At 43.4% G+C, this 22477-nt stretch overlaps 1 long non-coding RNA gene across 1 annotated transcript; it reads left to right on the top strand.

The window, feature by feature from the left end:
- Positions 1 to 1825: 1825 nt before the first annotated feature.
- Positions 1826 to 21960, top strand: LOC134808027 (uncharacterized). The gene is made up of 2 exons (XR_010149960.1): positions 1826 to 1921; positions 21807 to 21960. It is a non-coding gene; the product is annotated as an uncharacterized LOC134808027 (long non-coding RNA).
- The last annotated feature ends 517 nt before the right edge of the window (positions 21961 to 22477 follow it).

A 22477-nucleotide genomic window follows, 5' to 3' on the forward strand; every position in this document is an offset into this window, starting at 1 on the left:
CCCTGGGTAAGGAGGGATGGGCAGAGCAGGCGTGACTCCGGCTTCCTGGAGGAAGGCCTCAGTGCGGGGAACAGCATTTGAAGCTGTGATTTCAGTGGAGGGTGACCGTGACTGGGGCAGGGACCCTCAGGGATTGGTCAGAGCAGATGTCCTCATCAGCCCCTGGAAGGGGAAGAGGTGGCTCTGGATGGGAAGGACAGACGGGCACGGGGAGGGACGGGAACAGGGTTCACAGCAGGAGAAGCAGCACGGGCCATGGAGCCTCTGGAGCCCGGGAGGATGATGCTTCTTTACAGTTCTGCTGGCAGAGCAGGGCAGGTGGACTCCTGAAGGTCAGGAATATTTTTTTTCGAAAGGAGACTCTAAGAACTAATTATTTTTTAAAAATTACTAGATTTCAAGAAAAAAATGATTTTTCATGTAAACATATCAGATATGATGATTTTAAAGAAAATTCAGTTAACTTTTAATATTCTTAAACCAGTAAAGGGATTCCAGACCTTGAAATGTTGCATTGCTGCATACGCAACATCATGTGAAAAATTCATATATCTAAACCCCCAACACAGGCACACAAATACTTTCCCAAGAGCCTCACAGTTTCCAGAAAAGTTGTGAATTCTGAGGCAACATAGTTTTTTTTGTTTTTGAGGTAGGGTCTCACTCTGTCACCCAGGCTGGAGTGCAATGACATGGCTCCCTGTAGCCTGGACATCCTAGACTCAAGCGATTCTCCTGCCTCAGCCTCCCAAGTAGCAGGACTACAAGCATGCTCCACCACACCTGGTTAATTTTTACATTTCTTGTAGAGATGGGGTCTCACTACATTACCCAGGCTGATCTCAAACTCCTGGACTCAAGCGACCCTCTTGCCTTGGCCTCCCAAAGTGCTGGGATTACAGGAGTGGGCCATCATGCCTGACCCTAAGGCAATATTCTAATTAACAAATTGGTTTGTACACATTCACACGTTTTGCAGTATATAGGTTATTGTTTGAAGCTTTGAGAACTCTCCAGTTTCTAGAACTGCTGAAGAATCTAGGCCTCTGCCTCTCTTGCTCAGATTCTAAACAATGGAGATGTGTGGGTTTGGCTCAGCAATGCTAAAACATTTAGTAAAACAGGACAACAGCTAAAAGTATCGAAAGCTTAATGTGCAGGATAGGTTGAATTTGCTAAAGGAGCAGTTTTTGTGGCACTGGAGAAACTGAGCATGTTTTGGTGTCTGCCTGGGCTGCACGTCCTCATCCTGTAGGGTCCCTGTGTGTCTGGGTCTCAGCAGAGGCGGAGGCTTTGGCGGACGCCCATCATGGACAGACACATCCACATGGGGGTGGGGCAGCCTGGTCCTCACACATCCCGGCGCCCCGGCCTGTCGCCTGGAGACTGCAATTATGCACAGAAGACGCCAAATTGCTGCGTATTTCCAAACATTTGGAATCCTAATCCCTTCAGGAAAGTTTTTTCTTGGATGCCACACCAAATCTAAATGGCAGAAACAATTCCTGTGATTAGATGCAGGTTGTATGTAAAGGGAAAGAACCCTGGAAAAGTGACCTGGGTTTTGATGTGGACATTTAAAGGCTTTAGCAAGATGCTTTGGTGATTTGGCCTCGGTCTCCTCAACAGAGAATGAAAGGGATGAACCGAACAAAGCCTTTTAAGCTTGAGAGGGTCTGAGGAGAGAATATGCTCTCTGTAAGTTTCACGTCCCCTGAAACTTACAGGAGACACCTGTGCCACCTAACAAATGTTTCTAGGGAAACAGCAAATGCGAATGCTTCCGAGTAACCAATCGGTGTGCACACTCCCCCGGCCCCACCACAAGAGGGCGGTGTGACTAGCAAATGAAGCGTAGAAGACCCATCAGCAGTGGAGGTTGCTGGGGACAACGGCTGATGAAGCCTTCTCACGGTGCAGGGTAAGCTCGAGCAGCTCAGCTCCAGGTGGTGTGTTCTCTTCCCTCTGAAGCGGAGCCTCACATTCCAATGGATAGGAGGAGGTTGAGTCATTAATGTAGACGTGCTGCCCTATCCCAATGATGGGTTACAAGCACAGGGTCACCAAAACGGTAGGTGAATCACCACCCTACTAGTCCATACTTGCTCCCTCTTCCCAGCTCAACACTCAGACGAGGATAACGATTTCTACTGTGCAACCCAGTATTACACAGAAGAAGTGCGCTGGGAGGTGGCGGCTCCTCCAACTCAGAAGAGATGGAATCCTCAAAGCATGAGGCAAGGCAGGAGGGGCAGAGGGCCAGGGAGGTGGCATAGCATTGCATGTTCTGCGTCTGTATCGGCCAAACAAATGAAAAATCTACAGAATGCACTGCATTCCACAGTGCTTTGGAGACTCTGTCTCCATTCTCTCCCATCTTGAGTCTGCTGGAGCCAGAAGAATGCCTCTCAAGAGCTGAATGGGGCAGGGCTGAGCACTGCAACCTGTGTGCATGAAAACAACTGAAAAGCAGTTCTCAGGAGGGCAAAGGCTCAGACACTGCACGACTATTCCTCGTTCCTGAGTTTCTCCAAACCTGCACTAGACCATCAGGGGGCAAATAAAAATCAACCACCCCCAAATAGCAAGTCCTCGTATAGGTCTAGAGGTGGATATTGAAATTAGTAAGCATTAGAGAGGAACTGGAAATACACCAAAGCAAAGCAGAATATAAAATGGAAGGACAAAGATGAAAATAACTTGAAAAGTGTACTTTACATGAGAAAAATACTTAATAATAAAAGAGTCTGCGTATTTACTTCTGAGTAAATTATAGAAGATGGAGGAAGAACAGGGATTGTTAAAGAAGAATGAGAAACATGCGAAGCGACTTATTCTATATAAGGGGGGAATTAAAAGAAAAGTTTATTTTTGGTTCTTAAGTAGATTGACAGCAACAATATCATTATAGACCAGTGACTTGTTCCACAGATAACTACTGAGCATCTATGATACACATAGCACCGTTCTGGCACAAACAACTTAAAAGACACAGAGTACGGAAAGCTGGAAATTAAAACAAATAAAATGACTAATTGGTAGTTTGTCAATTAGCCAATTTGCCCAAAAGACAAAGGCCTTTTGGCACCCACAATTCATCCAAAGGCAAATTTGGCTAAATGATTTCTTGTCATAATAGCATTATAGTCATAAATAGATATTTCATTCTTTCTAATCAAAATTCCGACAATCCCAGATTTGGTGGGGGGAAAAAAAAACTCCAAGCACCATGGAACACAGCATGAGCTTTGGAACCAGATAAATTTGGGTTCAAATCTCAGTTGGCCATTGATTAGCTGTTGAGTCTTTACCCTGCCACTTAATTACCTCAACCAAAAAACGGAGCTCACAGCTGTGCCTTCGAGGATTGCAAACATCAAATGAACCAAACAGTTCCAAGCAAATCGATGCTCAACACCGTATCAAGAAATATGAGGAAGAGGAGGAATTGCTTAAAAGTAACACTTAAAAATGTATTAACACATAAAAGAAAAAATTGAAGAGTGGGGAAAAAGTGCGTCTACTTGACACAAATACAAAGAAAGCAAAAATTTAAGAATGCTTCAGAAGTATTTGAAAAGCATCAAATGGAAAAAAGTTCACGTTATAATAAAAGACAAAATCCGTGAATATAAAAACTGCTAAACTTTGTTGACTTAATAATATGTAGCTTTAAAGTAGTCAGAAATATAAGGTTACATAAAAACGCAAATAGAGCGAAAGATATCAAAGTACTGTGTCCGGAGTTGGTGGGTTCTCGGTCTTGCTGACTTCAAGAATTAAGCTGCGGACACCCGCAGTGAGCATTACAGTTCTTAAAAATTGCGTGCCCGGAGTTTGTTGCTTCAGATGTTCAGACGTGTCCTGAGTTTCTTCCTTCTAGTGGGTTCATGGTCTCACTGACTTCAGAAGTGAAACTGCAGAACTTCGCGGTGAGTGTTACAGCTCAGAGAAGCAGCACTGACCCAAAGGGAGACCAGCATTAAGATTTATTACACAGAGCTAAAGAATACAGCTTCCAGCGTATAGACCTGGATCCAAGCTGGTTGCTGCTGCTGGGTCTGGTGGCCTGCTTTTATTCCCTTATCTGGCCCCACCCACATCCTGCTGATTGGTCCATTTTACAGAGAGCTGATTGGTCCATTTTACGGAGAGCTGATTGGTCCGTTTTGACAGAGTGCTGATTGGTGCATTTACAATTCTTTAGCTAGACAGAGTGCTGATTGGTGCATTTACAATCCTTTAGCTAGACACAAAAGTTCTCCAAGTCCCCACCCGTGCCGGAAGCCCAGCTGGCTTCACCGCTCCCTGGCGCTGCAGCGGGACTTTGCCACACCTAGCCCAGACAGTCTGGCAGCCCAGAGGGAGCTAATTCCAGACAACCAAGAGGAAGAGGGGGGAAGTGAGAAAGAGACGGAGGCCACCCCATCGTGGCCAACGACCCCACGAAGAGGGAAGGGGGGTCCACGCATGGGAGCCAGCCTCCAGTCAAACCCAGCAGGCGTTGGCAGGCCACACGGAGTGCGGGGCCGCTGATCCCACGCCCACCCAGAACCGGTGCAGGCCCACGAGCACCGCGACCAGCCCCGCGTCTCCCTCCACACCTCTCCGCGAGCAAAGGGAGCTGGCTCCAGCCTCGGCCAGCCCCAAAGAGGGGCCCCCACAGCGCAGCGGCGGGCCGAAGGGCTCCTCGAGCGCGGCCAGAGTGGACGCGGAGGCCGAGAAGGCGCCGAGAGCAAGCGAGGGCTGCTAGCACGTTGTCATCTCTCAGTACCATGGGCTTCTGCCACACAAAGTGGATGAAAAACAACAAAAATAATATAGTTTAATTTCAACAAAAAATAATATAGTTTAATTTCTCAGTGCCCTCCAGCATTGAAGACCACTGAGTACACATCTATAGTTAAGCAAGTCGGATTTATCGCTCAGCGTCACAAAGGAGAATGTACACCATGGTGATCTGGGCTTGTGCTTGGTGATTTGGGGGAAGAGTTTAAGGAAGGGGGACTTTTCTCTGCAGAGGTAATTCTCTGTGTAACCCAAGGAATCTTACGTAGGGGAGGAAAGTCAGAGTGAGGCTGTGATGGGTAAGGAAGCACCTGCCATTCTTCTTAGATGGGAGAAGGGCGCGTTTTGGTACTTTGCACGTGATACTGTTGTTGTCTCTGCTTAGACAAGACTCCAGAGTGGTGGTGTTTGTTGCCTCACTTTATCATGGTAATGAAAGGACTCGTCTGATGTATTAGTCCATTTTCACACTGCTGATAAAGACATACCCGAGACTGGGTAATTTATAAAGAGAAAGAGATTTAATGGACTCACAGTTCCACATGGCTGGGGAGGCCTCACAATCATGGCAGAAGGCGAAAGGCATGTCTTACGTGGCAGCAAGAGAGAGAATGAGAACCAAGTGAAAGGGATTTCCCCTTATAAAACCATCAGATCTCATGAGACTGATTCACCACCACGAAAATGGTATGGAGGAAACCATCCCCATGACTCAATTATCTCCCACCAGGTCCCTCCCACAACATGTGGGAATTATGGAGCTACAATTAAAGATGAGATTTGGGTGGCAACACAGCCAAACCATATCATTCTGATGTTGTGTTCTTTAAGATTGCTTATGTTCAACATGGAACACCAGGACTGAGCTGTGAGTGTCCAGCCTGCTGCCAATGTCAGAGGCTTTTTTTTTCTCTTTCTTAGACTCCTTCTCAGATTGGTAGCTTGAAATGTGTTTCAAAGATAGAATGCCCCTTACTTAAAGCATCAGTGGACTATCTGCGAAAATGATCTTATATTTGTCATTTTAAAAATCTCATTAATTTTTTCACCATTAGTTTGTTAAGGATCTTTGCATTCATGTTAATGAAGGAAGTTGTTCTGTACTTTTCTTGTCATGTCTGTTTTTTGTTGTTGTTTCAGGATAATATTGACCTCATAAAATGAGTTGGAAAGTGTTCCTGTTTTTCTGTGTTCTGAAATAATTTGTGTAAGGGTGGTGGTATTTGCTCCCTGAATATTTGATATGTTTCTAGTGAAACGATTAAGGCTGCTGTTTTCTTAGAGGGAAAGTCCTTAGTTATGAGTTCAAACCGTTCAAAGAGATATAGGACTATTCAGACATTTTATTTCTAATAATAATTATCTAATAAAACACTTTAGTATATAGTACATATTAGTACTAAAACATATTTAGTACTAAGCTTTCAAAAGAAACCTGCTAATGAGGTTATATATCTTGATGCAAAAACTATGGTGATACTAAAGGGAAGTACAGGGGGGAAAAGAGATATGTTTAAGAATTAACAAAGTGTAGCCCTAAATAAATACTGGATGTCAGGGCTACAAGAGAAGAATGTCTAGGCTGCCTGCCGAATTTCTGGCTTCTGTAAGCGTGCTCTTGGAGGTGTAGGCAGGAAGAGCAGCAGGCTCAAGGGACAGAGATGCGGCTGTTGCACAGACTTATGGGATCTGAGATGCCTTTCTGGCATTCAGGTGGATAAACTCCATCAGCAAGAGTTCCATGGCAGCAGCTTGGAGGAGGACGGGGCAGGAGTCAGGTTAGGCATTTCCAGCAAAAAGAGGGCAGCTGGAGCCTGCAGTGTGAATGGATTCACTCAGGGGATGGTCAGAGAGTTCACTCAGAAAGGACCAGAGAGGATCAGGAGCCAGGGGAGACTTAGAGGTATATGTTTTGGTGGATTATTTGCTTTTTAAGGTAGGTGTGGCTAAGGGGCTGGGTAGGAAGGAGATTCAGAAGAGAGGACAATCATTGATTAAATAGGTTTTCAATGAGAGTTTTAGTAAATCCAACGTTCTAAGGGTGAGTTTCTCCTTAGACAAGAGGACAGACACCTTGTCCTCAATGAGAAGGAAGGTAGGAGGACAGAGTAGGGAAAGGCTCCCCCATGGAGCTCTTGGGCGTCTCTGCGTAGGTGAGTCTCAGCCTCAGTCGGACCCATGTCTTGGCAGAACACTCTGTGATCCTTCCTGGGATTCAGCAAGCAGGGCAGTCTCGTAAGGGTCATCTGTAGGTCATTTTCCATCCACTTCCCTGTCCTATAGGAGGCTCCCTGTCTTGTGAGGGGCTGCCACAAGACACTGTCTTATCCACTTCCCTGGTTCCAGTGAGAAGTAAAACTTTCCACATGCCCCCCTTAGGGCATAGCTCCAGCTATAAAGGTGCTTGGTTGTATTTTAGAGTGAGATATCCCAATGGAGCAACCCACGCCTCATGTCTGTCATCTGGCTTCTCTAATTTGGTGTCATCCTAGGGATGTGGAAAGCTGACATTATGATGATGTTGCTTATGCCGTTAGTGTAAGTGGTAAACAGTCTAAAACCATCTCCATATTGACCAGATCTATGTGGTCTGAATGTAGGTTTCATGTTGCAGCCTAATATCCAATGCGATGGTATTAGAAAGAGCAGCCTTGGGAGGTCATTGCCTCAGGAAGGCAGAACCCTCATGAGTGGCATTAGTGCCCTTATAAAACAGACCCCAGAGAGCTAGCTGGTCCCATCCACCCAGTAAGGACACAGCAAGATGGTGCTATCTGTGAGCCAGAAAGTGGGCCCTCACTAGACACCAAATCCATTTTGACTTTGGACTTCCCAGCCCCCAGAACTGTGAGAAATCAATTTTTGTTGTTTATAAATATTCAGTCTGTGGTATTTTATTATGGTAGCCTGCATGGTCTAAGGCGTGTGGCCACTCAATTTTGTGATGAAGTCAGTGGTGCTGCTGGGGATAGTGTAAGGCTTGACAGGAAGTGTGGGCAAGGGGGTGGGCAAGACGGTGCTCATTCTGTCTGAGAAGTAGGCAAGGTGTTCTAGGGCAGTGGTGAAGACAAAGTTCAGGAGATGGTGAATGTTTTGAAGGGAGAGTTTAATATTTTTTCAAATTATTTATTTGCTTTTTTCGAGAGTGGATCTCACTTTGCAACCCATGCTGGAGAGCAGTGGCACCATCATAGCTCATTGTAACCTGAAACTCCTGGGCTCAAGCCATCCTCCTGCCTCAGCCTTCTGAGTAGCTGGAACTACTGGTGCACACCAGCACTTCTGGCTACTTTTTTCTTTTCTTTTCTTTTTTTGTAGAGATGGGAGTCTCACTACATTGCACAGGCTGGTCTCAAATTCCTGGCCTCAAGTGATCCTCCCGCCTCAGCCTCCCAAAGTGCTAGGATTACAGGCGTGAGCCACTATGCCTGGCCTAGAATGGGTAGTTTAGAACAGACCAGCATCTCTGCATGTGCCTGTGTCCTGTAGGAAAGACCCAAACTCTCTGGAGGTCTCGCTACCCAAGGAAACATGAGCCTGGCCGGCTTCTGGATGTGGGGAAGCCTCTCACAGAGAGCAGGGTTCCCCATTGCTGAATTAACCGCTTGTCCTGAAAGAAGTAATGGTCTCGTTCTGGGACACCTCATATCCCTCATGGTCCCAAATTGGGCCCTGCGCAGCACAGATAGAATTGAGGAGGAACCTCTCAGTCCAGAGGGACGAAACTTCACCTAGAAATGAAGCAATATCTTTCTCAGCAGCTGTTCACTGAAAAAGTAGCGTGCCTTGGCTAATGTGAAGGGTGGGGTCCCAGAGATGAGGCCTCCAGAGGTTCTGGCGGGAGAACCATGTGGGATTTTGTGGAGTACAGTTCAAGAGCCATAGGTCTGCTGCAAACCTGCACTATGACTGTCTCCTGGAAGAGCAAACGAGGACACTGAGGCTCTGAGCAGTGAAGCAATACGCCCGGAAGCAGGCAGGCAGACAGTGGCAGGACCAATGCTGACAGCCGGTTTCCGAGTCTGGAACACCAGGTTTGTTGGGGAAATGTCCCAAGTAGGTGTCAGGAGGGCACAGGGCAAGGGCCAGGTGAGATGTGTGCAGAGCAAGGTGGGAATGAGGGGTCCCCGAGGATAGCACTGGGTTTGAGATGGAAGAAAAAGGGAACCCGTGCCAAGCTCTTCTTTCCCTTAACAAATGTTTACTGAGTATCTCCTCCGTGTCGGTGTGACATTAGGTGCAAAGGACAAGGCAACCGGGACTATTTCTGTCTGTGTGGCACATCGAGTCCTGTGGAGAGAGACTCCCAGCAAGGAGTAATGCTTTTGCATATAACAAGACTTACACGTGACTATAGATTCCACTTGCACCATGCTTTTCGTGGACTCATTTGTGCAGGGATGTGGATGTAATTGACATTCCATTTTACTAAGCACATCGTGTTATTCCATTCTCATGACAACACCCGGTTTATGGATGAGATATCTGGAGGTTGCATGGTTTACGTAATTTGCTGAGGGTGTCACAGCTGGGAAAGACAAGAACCAGGGTTCCTACCCAGCTCTGTAGGAGTCAGAAACGCAGGCCCTTGGCACCTGCACAACACCTCTGCCTCATTTCTCAGTGAGCTCTTGTTTTGTCTCCTCTCTACCCTTGTGCCCCCACACACTGTCATCTCCTGCCCTCCTTTGGAAGCATGAGGCTGAGGGTCACAGAGGGAAGCTGGCGCCTCTGGAATGGTCCAGGTCTGTTCAGTGGATGGGAGGGGCGTTGGGCTGCAGAGCTCAGCCCAGGGGTGCACATCTGGGAGCCTGTCAACCACAGGGTCCGCCTCTAGACCCAGCAGAGAGCATCGTCACAGGAGCCAGCCTTGGCCCGGGACATTCAGTTAGAACAACTCATTTATTTGGCAAATTCCACTCCCAAGTTGGAAGTCATGTTAGGATTTGCTCATGGGTGCAGGGTATTTCTGGAACATTGAGTGCAGATGAACAATGAAATTCCTCCCTGGAGGGCACCTAGGAGAACTTTCGGGCTTATTAAAATCGCAGCAGTGGGGAGATCACTTCACTTCACAAAAGCAAACAGCAAGGTCACTTAAAAATTGTTGCCTCTTTTCTCTCATTAAAAAAAAAAAACGGAATGCTTGCTTGGAGCTAGGGCTATCTTGACTTTCAGCCTGCCAGGCAAAGGGATGCTCACATCATGGACCATTATCTGATTGTAATCTACGAATTCAGAGAAGTTTCTGGGTAAAATCATAGTGGGAAAATCGAGTTTTTGGATCTGTGTCTTCAGAACAATGCAGTTATGTGGAGGAAGGCACTCCCGGGCCTGTGCCTGCCTTGCAGCGGTGAGTTACTAAAGCTGGAGAGTTCAAACTCTCCAGCTCCGTGCAGATGTAAGTTTTCAATTAGGTTGCCCGGGTCCAAGATTAGTCAGAAACACTGCAGTAAAACTTAATCCAATCATTTTGATTCTTCTCCAAACATGATTTATCTTATGATCATCAGTACTTCGATGAAAGGGGAAACGCCAGTTCACTTTTTTTTCCCTTTGCTGTGATTCATGTGTCCATTATCCCAGAATCTGAGTGCTGTTTCAGTTTGGCAATAGCTTCCTTTGGCATTCTATTTTTGTATGATCATTAGCATTCCTTTTTTCCTAAGCTTTCATAACATTCAAGTCAGCCTTTTATATCCTTCCCCAGAAGGGCTAGAGATCTTGTAAGCTCCCGCTGTAAGCAGGGCCTGCCTAACCTTAAATGTGAAACATGTTTTAGTGCTGAAGTCATTCCTCAAAAAGCACCGTGAACTTGGGAGGCTGTGCCTGGCAGAATTCAAAGTGCCCCGTGGAGAGACTGCTGGGAAGGACAAAGAAATTGGGACCTGCCTGAGGCCATGAGTCCAGACACATGCATGAGCTCCTTTCCTGTGCTGAGGAAGCAAGCCAGTGGGACAGAGGGTGTCACCCTGGTCTTAGGGCCAATCAGTCAGGCACAGAGCATGGAGTTCAAGTCCTGCCTCCGTTGCTAATTAGCCAGGAAATCTTGAGCAAGTGGCCCCACCTGCAGTGCCTCGGTTTCCTCATCTCTCACATACGTCTTCCTCACGGGTGGTTTTGAGACTCAAATATCATAATGAGCATGAAATGCTGAATATCTGACCAGGCAGGTTGGATACATTCGATGTCCCCTTAGTGAGCACCTACTATGTGCTAGTCCTGGAGGTGCAGGGATGGAAGGTGTGGTTCCTCCCTCCTGGGAGCTCCCAGTGTAACTCAGCAGTTACCAGTTGGAGCTGTTCTGCCCCTAGGAGACACTGGACATCGTCTAGAGACATTTCTGGCTGTCGTGATTTGATGTCAGGGAGTTGCTGCTGGCATCTACTAGGTAGAGACCAAGGATGCCGCTAAACACGCTATAATGCACAGGACAGCCCTGCCCCCAAAGCAAAGGATTATACAGGCCCAAGTGTCAACAGTGTCGAGATTGAGAAACCCCGGTCCAGCTGAAGAACTTCATGGGTGACCAGGCCGTTGAAATTCAATATGACGAGGGTCTTAGTAACAGGGTGAACTCAGGGGGCAGAGAGACCACCCCTTGTTTACTCTGTCTCAGTCATTGGGTCAGACTTAGTATGACACCCATGAGGCTCCCAGTCCCTGCCCATTTTTCAGGAGAGCTGAGGTGGTCCAAGCCCAGTTTAGCACACAAGAGGGCTCCTTCAACGACCCCCATACCACCATCTAAGAAAAATCTGCCAAAACATGTGCAAAGTATGACAGCTGCTCTGTGCCAGGCACCATGCTAGCACTGCTCCTGCCCCTGCCCAGTCAATAGCTAGTGCATGGCCAGCCTGGAGCTCCTGCCCCTGAAGCCTGAGCCTTGGCCATGATCCCAGGCAATGTCTCCATAAAGACGCCTTAGGACCTCGCTGCCTAGGCACTTTTCTTACCCCAAGTCTTCCAGAACCACGGATCAGGAAGAGGTACCCAGAGCCCTGGAAAGCTCCTGGGTTGCTGAGTTCTGGGAAGAATTCCTTCCCTCCTCAGTAGGGACCTCAGACAGAAGGAGCCGTGGACGGCCGCGCTGTTAGCTGAGGCTTAGCACAGCCTGCCCCTCCCTACATCACTGCTGGGACCCAGCTTGCTGCAACACAGCGGTTCTCAGAGTGGGGTCCCCCAAAGGCAGTACCAGCATCACCCGGGGACCTGTTAAATATGCAAAATCTGAGACCCTACGGCCTACTGCATCAGAAACCCTGGGGATAGGGCCCAGAAGCCTGTGCTAGGAAGAGCCTTGTAGGTGAGTCTGACACGGGCTGGAGTGTGAGAACATGCCTGTGGAAGGCAAGCCCCTGTGGGTGGTCAGGTAAGTCCTTCCACTGCTGACAGTGCTGGGCTGAATGCAGCTGGGTTCCCTGGGAGCCCTCTCAGTACAGTCTCTCCCACCTGCCTGGGAAATTCACCTTCAACTCCACGAAGCCTCAGCTCCCCTCTGCAAAAAGCACAGAATTGCTTTGAAGTTAAACCATGTGGCAATCATGATCATAAAATTCTTAGGTTGGTGCAAAAACTGCGATTACTTTTGCACCAATCTAATAAATTCAGCCCCCTTAATAGAAGGCTCTAAGTTGAAGAAGTTTACTATAGTTCCTCTGTTTTGGTAAAAAGCAACATTGAATCAATGCAGGCAGCAAGCAGGAAACATTTAAAATGGACGCCAGTGAGTCAAGACATGGAGCGCTGAAAATGCTGGGACTGCATTGGAAATGTGCATAAAACTTAAAACAACAGAGATGAGAAAGATACATTCTATCTCCATCTGGCAAGTTAAAAAAAAAAAAACCAGAATGCTGGTCGTGCTATATCTTGAGTTTGGTGATAGTTACAGGAGTTTATTCATTTGTAAAAATTCATTGAGATGAATGAATGCACTTAAGATTATATATGAAGAATATAAATTGTCCAGGCACTGTGGCGCGTGCCTGTAATCCCAGCACTTTGAGAGGTTGAGGCTTGAGGATGACTTGAGCTCAGGAGTTCAAGAATAGCCTGGGCAACATAGCGAGGCCCTGTCTCTGCAAAAAATAAAAAATAGAAAAAATTTACTGGGCATGGTGGTGCATGCCTGTAATCCCAGCTACTCAAGAGGCTGAGATGGGAGAATCCCTTGAGCACAGGAGGTTGAGGCTGCAGTGAGCCTTGATTGCGCCACTGTGCTCCACCCTGGGCAACAGAGCAAGACTCTTTCTCACAAAGAATAATATAAATTATGCCTATATGTCTATAAACATTGAAAAAAATTCTGTATTTTACAGTTTGTATGTTACACTTTAAAGTATTTCAAGTTGACGAAAAAACAACAGATAAATGAACTTTTGGTGAAAGAGCAAGGAGACTGAGACTTTCAGGAAGTGGTACAGGCACAATGCATGCTGGGAACGGAATGGGCAGGTGGGGAATGGCCTTAGGAAGCACTGTGCAGTCTGCACCACTAGTGATGAGCTTGTGAGTGTATGGTCAAGGCAGAACTAGGTATGGACTTGTGAAATCTTTTGACAATTACAACTTAGCCCTGAATTTGAGAAAGCTGAAAGGAAGTCGTCATGAGGACTTCTTGGGTGAAAAGGCGTGCAGTAACCAGACTTCCAGACTTTTATTTACAACTGGGCATTAAAGCCAACGCTTAGTCTCAGAAGGTTGTGGTGTGAATTAGAAGCCACCTGGGAGTTGAGCAAGACTGACTCAAACTCCAGTTCCAAGCCCTGGGACAATCTAATGCTGTTTCGGAAAGTCTATAACTTCCTCATAAAGTTTCTGGGTTTTTTCCCCTTTTTTTAAAACTTCTTACAAAATGAATACACATTTTTTTAGAACAGTTTTAGATTTACAGAAATACTGACCACAGCCTTTTCAGACTGGCTTCTTTCACTTTGCAGTATGCAATTAAGGTCCCTCCCTGTCTTCACAGTTCTGTGGTTTTCTTCTTGTTGCTCAATAATATTCCATTGTATTGATGTACCCGTTTGCTTGTACATCCACCCATTAAAGAACATCTTGGTTTCTTCCAGTTTTTGGCAATTATGAATAAGATAGCTATAAACATTTTTGTGCAGGTCTTTGTATGGATATACTTTTTCAATTCAATTGAGTAAGTACTTAGGAGCACAATTGCTGGATTTTAGGGTAAGACTGTATTTAGCTTTGTAAGAAATGGCCAACTGCCTTCCAAAGTGGCTGTACCATTCTGCATTCTTACCAATAATGTATGTGAATTCTTGTTGCCCTGAACCCTCATCAGCACTTGAAATTGTCAGATTTTTGGATTTTAGCTATTGTAACAGGTGAATAGTGGTGTCTCGTTGTTTTAATTACAATTCCATAGTGACAAATGGATATGAACATCTTTTTATATACTAATTCACCATCTGTACACCTTTTTTCATGAGATATCTGTTCAAGTCTTTTGTCCATTTCTAAATGAGTTGTTTCTTTTCTTAGATTTGAATTTTAAGACTTCTTTGTATATTTTGTTCTTTATAAGTTACGTATTTTGCAAATATTTTTCTTTCAGTTTGTGGCTTGTTTCTTCTCTCTTAATAGTGTCTTTGGCATAGCAGAATTTTTAAATTTTAGGGAAGCCTAAACTATTAATTTTTCTATCATAGGTTGTGCTTTTGGTGTTGTATCTAAAAACTCATTGCCAAACCCAGAGTCACCTAGATTTTTCTCCTATGTGATAGTCTAGAAATTTTATAGTTTTACATTTTATATTTAGCTCTATGACCATTTTGAGTTAATTTTTGTGAAAGACATGAAGTTTGTGTCTCGATTTTTTTTGCATATGGATGCCAAATTGTTCCAGTATCATTTTTGAATAGAATATGCTTTCTCTATTGAATTGCCTTTGCACTTTTGTCAAAGATAAGTTGACTATATTTGTGTGGGTCTATTCTATTCCATTGATCTATTTGTCTATTCTTTCACCAATACCAATTGTCTTGATTACTATAGCTTTATAGTCAGTCTTGAAGTTGGGTAGTGTCAGTCTTCTGACTTTGTTCTTCTTCAGTATTATGTTGACTCTTCTGAGTGTTTTGGATTTTCATGTAAGCTTTAATCAATTTATTAATATCCACAAAATAACTCACTGGGAATTTGGTCAGGATTGCACTGAATACATAGGTCAAGTTGATAAGAATTGAGATCTTAACAATATTAAGCCTTTCAATCCATAAATATGAAATATATCTCCATTGATTTAGAACTTCTTTGATTTCTTTTATCAGATTTTTGTAGTTTTCCCCATATAGGTCTTGTACATATTTTGTTAGATTTGTACTTAAGTATTTAGTTTTTATACTCATATGAATTTTTTAATTTTAAATTTCAAATTCTAATTGTTCATTGTGGGTACATAGGAAAGCAATTGATTTTTGCGTATTAACTTTATATCCTTTGACCTTGTTATAATCATTTACTAGTTCCAGGGTTTTTTGTTGTTGATTCTTTGGGATACTTTATTTACATAAATAATCACATCATCTGAGAATAAAGAGTTTTATTTCTTCCTTCCCAATCTGTATATCTTTTATTTCTATTTCTTGTCTTATTGCACTAGCTAGGACTTCTGGTAAAAATGTTAATTATAAATAGTGGTAAGAGAAGACATCCTTGCCTTGATCTCAATTTTGGGCGGAGCATCCAGTTTCTAACCATTAAGTATCGTATTAGCTGTTGGATTTCTGTAGGTGTTCTTTATCAAGTTGAGGAAATTCCCTTACATTTCTATTTACTAAGAGCTTTGATCATGAATGGATGTTGGTTTCGTCAACAGTTTTTTTTTCTTCAGTTGATGATTATATAATCATTCTTCTTTAGCAGTTGATATGATGAATTACATTAAAACATTTTTTAATGTTGAACCAGCCTTGAATACGTGGAATAAATTCCACTTGATTGTGATGTATAATTCATGTTATGCACGGTTGAATTTGATTTGCTAAAATTTTATTGAGAATTTTTGTGCCTATGCATGGGACATATTGATCTGTAGTTTATTGTAATTCTTTATTTTTGGCATTAGGGTAATGTTGGCTTTATGGAATAAATTAGAGAGTGATTTTTTTTCTCTCCTATTTTTCTGGAAGAGTTTGTAGAGAATTGGCAGTAGGTCTTCCTTAAATGTTTGGTAGAATTCGTCAGTGAAACCAGCTAGGTCTGGTGCTGTCTTTTCAGAAGATTGTTATTTATTCATTCATTTAGAAATATTTATAGGCTTATTCAGATTATTTGTTTCTTCTTGTGGGAATTTTGTTAGTTTGTGTCTTATAAAACTGCAAAACTCTGATAAAACGCATTTCATGTCAATTATCAAATTTGTGGGCAAAGAGCTGGTCATAGTATTTCTTTATTATCCTTTAATGTGTATGAGATCAGTAGGGATCATCTTCTTTTGTTTATGATATTAATAATACGTGTCTTCTGTCTTTTTTTTCTTGGTTAGCCTGACTAGAGGTTTGTCAAATTTATTGGACTTTTCAAAGAACCCACTTGTGGTTTTGTTGATTTTCTTTATTGATTTCCTGTTTTCAATTTTATTAACTTCTGCACTAATTTTTATTATTTCTTTTCTTCTCCTTACTTTGGAATTCATTTGTTCTTCTTTTCCTAATTTCCTAAGTGGGAAACTTAGGTTACTTATTTTAGGTATTTCTTCCTTTCTAATATGTGCATTAACTACTATCAAGTTTCTTCTGAGCAATGCTTTCCCTGCATTCCCCACATCTTGATGAGTTATATTTTCATTTATTTCAAAATATTTCTCTTTAGACTTCTTGACACGTTATTTACTTATTTATTTGTTAGCTGACTTATTTATTTGTCAGCAAGTTTATTGTCTTTATCTTCAAAGTCCTTATAGACAATTATGGTTTGGTTTAGCTCTCATCTCAGCAGTCCACTCCTGGGCTCTGAAGAAGCTTGCCTTCTTTTGAGCTACCTGCTTTTTCTTCTGGGCAAGGGATATTGTGGAATGGTTCCACCTCTTCTTTTAATTTCTTTTTTGGGCTTCTCTTAGACTGTATTTTGTTATATAGCAGCGTGAGTTTTCTTATACATCTCTGCTGTCGTGTCTGGAGTTAATGTTGTTCTTGATGTATTGAAAGGATTGTTTCTTGTAAGCATCTTGATCTTCTTTGATTAGGCAACACATATTATCTGCAATGTTCTGACCCGTGAGACACATATGTTGTTTGGAGGTGTGTTGTTTGATTTCCAAATATTCTGGGATTTTTCCAGCTATTTTTTTATTATTGATTTCTAGTTTAACTCCCTTGTGGCTGGAGAACATACTTTGCAAGATTTATATTTTTAAATATATGTTAAGGTGCATTTTAGGGCCCAGACTGTGGTCTACCTGAGTAAAATGTTCCATGTGATCTTGAGAGAAATGTCTATTCTGCTGTGTTTGAATGAAGTCTTCTATAAATATCAATTAGGGCTGGGCGCTGTGGCTCATGCCTGTAATTCCAGCACTTTGGGAGGCTGAGGCAGGCAGATCACCTGAGGTCAGGAGTTCGAGACCAGCCTGGCCTACATGGTGAAGCCCCATCTCTAATAAAAATACAAAACAATTAGCCAGTCATGGTGATGCACACATGTAATCCCAGCTACTGGGGAGGCTGACACAGCAGAATCGCCTGAACCCAGGAGGCCAGAGGTTGCAGTGGGCCAAGATCGTGCCACTGCACTCCAGCCTGGATGACAGAGTGAGGGTATGTCTCAAAAAAAAAAAAAAAAGTCAGTTAGGTCCAGCTGATTAATTGTAGCTCAGTTCAACTATATTTTTTACTGATTTTCTGTCTGCTGGATCTATCAGTCACTGAAAGAGGGATGTTGAAATCTCCAACTGTATTAGTGGATTTCTATGTTTTTCCCTATGATTCTATCAGCTTTGCCTCTTTCAGGAATGTTAGGAGAATGGATTCCTTTATCATTATATAATGCCCTGATTTATCTGTGTTAATTTTCCTTATTATGAAGTCTACTTTGTTTGAAATTAATATGGATACTATTGCTTTCTCTTTATTAATGTTACCGTGGTATACGTTTCTCCATCCATTGATTTATGTGTGTGTTTACATTTAAAGTGGCTTTCTTGCAGACGACATATCGTTGGGTCTGGTTTCTTAATCTACTCTGACCACTTGTCTTTTAACTGGTGTATTTAGATCATACACATTAAGAGAGATCATTGATGATACAGTTGGATTAATATCTACCATGTTCATGATTATTTTCTAACAATTTAGATGTTCTTTGTTTCATTTTTTATCTTGTTCTTTTTTTTGCTTTCTCTGTTTTAATTGAGCATTTTGTATAATTAAATGTTCTCTCCTTTCTTAGCATGTCCATTATATACTTAATTTTTTTTATTGGTTGCCATGGAGTTTGCAACATACATTTATAATGGATCTAGTCCACTTCCAGATAACACTATATAGCTTCGTGGCAGTGTAGGTGCCTTATAACAGAGTATTCTCACTTTCTCCTTCCCATCCCTGATAACATTGCTGTCATCTATTTCAATTATCTATGTTATAATCACAAACTGCATTATTAATTATTACTTAGAGCAAACCATTACCTATTAGACCAGTTAAAAACAGGAAAGAATAGGCAGTTTTATTTGATCTTCATTTATTTTTATTTAATACATTTTTCTTTATGTAGATCTGAATTTCTGGCCTATATGATTTTTCTTCTCCCTGAAGAATTTCTTGTAGGATTTTGTGGAGGGCAGGTCTGCTGCCCTCTGTTTTTGTTTGTCTGAGAAAGGCTTTATTTCTCCTTCACGTTTTAAGGATAATTTTTCTCGACATAGAATTCTAGTTTGGTGGTTTCTTTCTTCCAAAGCTTTACTTTCCTCTTTTCTTACTTACATGGTTCTGAAGAGAAGTCTGATGTAGTTATTCTCTTTGTTTCTTCTCTATAGGTAACGTGTTTCTTTTTTTCTCTCTCTCTCTTTTTTTTTTTTTTTTTAACCTCTGGCTTCCTTCAAAATTTTCTCCTTGCCATTGGTTTTCTGCAATTTGAGTGTGATATGCCTAGGTAGACATTGTGGTATTTATCCTGCTTTGTGTTCTCTGAGCTTCTTGGACATGTGGTTTTGTGTCCTTCATTAACTTTGGAACATCCTCAACCACTATGACTTCAAATAGATCTTTTGTTCTTTCCTCTCCTCCTGGGATTCTCATTATATGTATATTACACCTTTTGCAATTGTTTCACAGTTTTTGGATTATTCTTTGCTTTTTAAAATTCCTTTTTCTCTCTGCATTTCAGTTTTGGAAGTTTCTATGGACATTTCCTCAGCCTCACTGATTTCCTTCCTAAGCTGTGCTCAGTCTGTGGATGAACACAGCAAAGGCATTCCTCACTGCTGCTATGGTGCTTTTGACTCCTACCATTTCCTTTTGATTCTTTCTTAGCGTTTTCATTTCTCTGCTTACAGGGCCGACTTGTTCCTGCATGTTGCCTACTTTTTCCATTACAGCCCTTACTATTTCAATCATCCCTCTATGAGAATTCCAAAGCCTGTTGTTCTGATGCTTGATTTGTCTTTTTAGACTCTTTTTTCTTGCCTTTTAGCATACCTTGGAGTTTGTGATGCTATCTCTAGTTATAGGAATTGATGCAAACAGGCCCTACTGTGAGGTAATCTCACTAAGTTGGTTAGAAGCCAACTGATGCTGAATGTTTGCTGTAGTTTTTGATGCTATGAACATATGAACATGATACATACATACATATACAAGTATTCATGTGCACGTATGTTTTCATTTTTCTTGGGTGCATACCTAGGAGTGGAATCTGTGGTAACTCTGTGTTGAGCCATTTGAGGAACTGCCAGACTGTTTCCTACAGTGCCTGCAGCATCTTACAATCCCACCTGCAATGGATAAGGTTGATTTTACTCTTCTTCCTTTATCCAGGGTCTTAAGGTAGTAGGTATTAAGGTAATAGGTAATAAGGTAGTAAGACCCTTTTCCAGGGTCTTAAGGTTAAGTTGTTAATTTGGGGTCTGTCCCTCCTCTTTCCTGGGTTAGATTCTTAGATGTATGAAGAGAGGAAGGTGCATGCAGACAAGGGGCTTGGGCAAACCAGCAGGTGGGTGGCCATTCCTCCCAGGCTCTGGCATGCCTGTTCTTCTGTTACTCGATTCTCCCACGCCACTGACAGTGTTTGCCTTTCTCCTGGGATCTCACTGACACTTTACTAGGAGGTTGGAGTTGCGCTTTCAGATGCTTTCCTCTGCCTGGCCGAAGGCGATCCTGCAGCAACCCGAGCTGCTCTAACCACACGTGGCCTTCCAGTGCTTGTCTTTCTCTTCACTCAAGGTGTTTTTCTTATTACACACTTTGTATTCTTTTCTTAGAGAACATGACCTGAGCTGCATGATATAAGAAAAAATAACAGGTGGGTGGGATGCTCTCTGGAGTTGCTCCGACACAGTAATTGGATGCATTTAACAATGCCACATTTTGGAGAGTAGAGCTTCTTCCTGACTTCTTTTCTTTAGCCTTGTTATCGTTGGCATTGAAAAATAAGAAGGACAGCTGAGTGCTGTATGTGTCTCCCCAAACCCTCTCCTTGTCAAGGGATATTTTCACAGGGCTCTTCCGTCACAGCAGGACTTCTCAGGATGTGGATCCTGCCGGAGTAAGCATCCTAAAATGGATCTCCACCTCGACATCTATCCCAGAGACTGGGAGCCCTGGTCTGTGGGCAGCAGGGCCCACTCCTGGCCCCGTCTCCCATGGAGCCAAACCTACTCAAGTGTAACTTGGCAGTCAGGGATAGCTGAAAATCGGACCCCTTGTTTTGAAATCCCTGCTGTTTTTGTTGGAGATTAACGGAAGGTGTCAGTTTCTTGGTGATAGCAGGGGTGATGTGGAGGACAGCTCAAGAACCTTGAAAGGAATCATTGTTCAAAATCTAAGTAAGCAACAACTGCCATTTCCCCCACTGCCGACCTATCTTCTTTTGCATATACACGGTTACCTGGATTGCCCATGGGAGCGTCTAGAACAAATTAGGTGATGTTGGGCAGTGTGTGTTGTGGTGAAGTTACATTTGTGGTCTTACTAGCTGCATTAATCTGTTCTCATGCTGCTAATAAAGACATACTTAAGACTGGATAATTTATAAAGGAGAGTTTAATTGACTTACACTTCAGCATGATTGGGGAGGCCTTCGGCAACTTACAATCATGGCAGAAGGGAAAGCAAACATGTCCTTTTTCACGTGGTAGCAGGAAAGAGAAGTGCCAAGCAAAAGGGGAAAAGCCCCTCATAAAACCATCAGATCTCGTGAGAACTCACTATCATGAGAACAACAGCATGGGAGTAACTGTCCCTGTGATTCAATTACCTTCCACTGGGTCCCTCCCACGACACGTGGGGATTATGGGAACTACAATTCAAGATGAGATTTGGATAGGGGCACAGCTAAACTATATAGTAGCCAATCCCAGTTAAGCCGTAGAGTGTGTTCTAGAGACAGCGCCCTCTGGAGCCTGGGAGAAGGTGCCTATCTTTGTGATTTCCCCCCATGTTGTTTGATTAGACCAAGCACAGTGGGGTTGGACCTCAGGCTCTTGTAGCTGAATTTTGAGTTTGCAAATTCTGAATTTTTATTCACTTTGATTCAAAGAGTGCACTTAAAGCCCCTGGGCCAGGGCAGGAGGTGGAGGAGGGCTTGCTAAAAGTCCAGGTTAGGGTCTGCTTCTCATGTGGACAGAAGAGCTTGCTACCCTCAGACCCTCTAGATGGGCTGCTCCAGCATGAAGCACAGAAAAAATGGCCACCAAGGCCAGGCAGTGTCATGGCAGGTGGACCTCCGAGGGCCAGAGAGCCGGGGGGAGAGAGACATGAGGTTCCTGCTGTGTTTGAGAACAGGCAGAAGGAAGCCAAAGTCACCCTGAGACATTCACTTCTCTCTCTCTCTCCTAGATACTTGTCTCTCCCAAACCAACCAAGGCTGCATTAACCTTTCCTGAAAATAAAAAACAGTTCTGCTTTTACCATTTGGGGGCCTGAGGCAAGTGTTCAAATAGAAGCCCTCCTGCCAGTCTATTAAATGAAGCTACTAAACTATTAAATAGAATATGTCTGCTCCTCTCACCTTCCTCTCTGCTCGGTAGTATGCCTCTTAACCACCTGGAGGCTGGGTCTACTTTCTGCCTTTCCTGCCACAAGACCTTGTCTTGTGCCCAGAGGGCCTCAGGCACGTGCGTGTGGACACCACATTCCCATCCACTAGAATGGCAAACATTACAAAGACTGTTTAAAGTGTTGTCGAGGACATGAAGCAATTGAAACCCTTAGACACTGCCAGTGGGGATGCAAAATGGCACAGTCGCTTTGGAAAACAGTATGGCAATTTCTAATGAGGTCCCACGTGCAGCTACCATGTGATCCAGCAATCCCACTCCTAGGCATGTACCCAGGAGAAGCACAAACTTATGGACACAAAAACTTGTATGTGAATGTATATGGCAGCTTTCCTCATCATAACTGGATACAGTTAAAACTGGATACAGCCTAAATGTGCCTCACCTGAGGAACAGATGAGCATCCCATGGTATATCCACACAAGGCAGCACCACTCACTCAGCAATAAA

Source organism: Pan troglodytes, chromosome 13 (assembly GCF_028858775.2).
Source record: "Pan troglodytes isolate AG18354 chromosome 13, NHGRI_mPanTro3-v2.0_pri, whole genome shotgun sequence".
Taxonomy (NCBI): Eukaryota; Metazoa; Chordata; class Mammalia; order Primates; family Hominidae; genus Pan; species Pan troglodytes.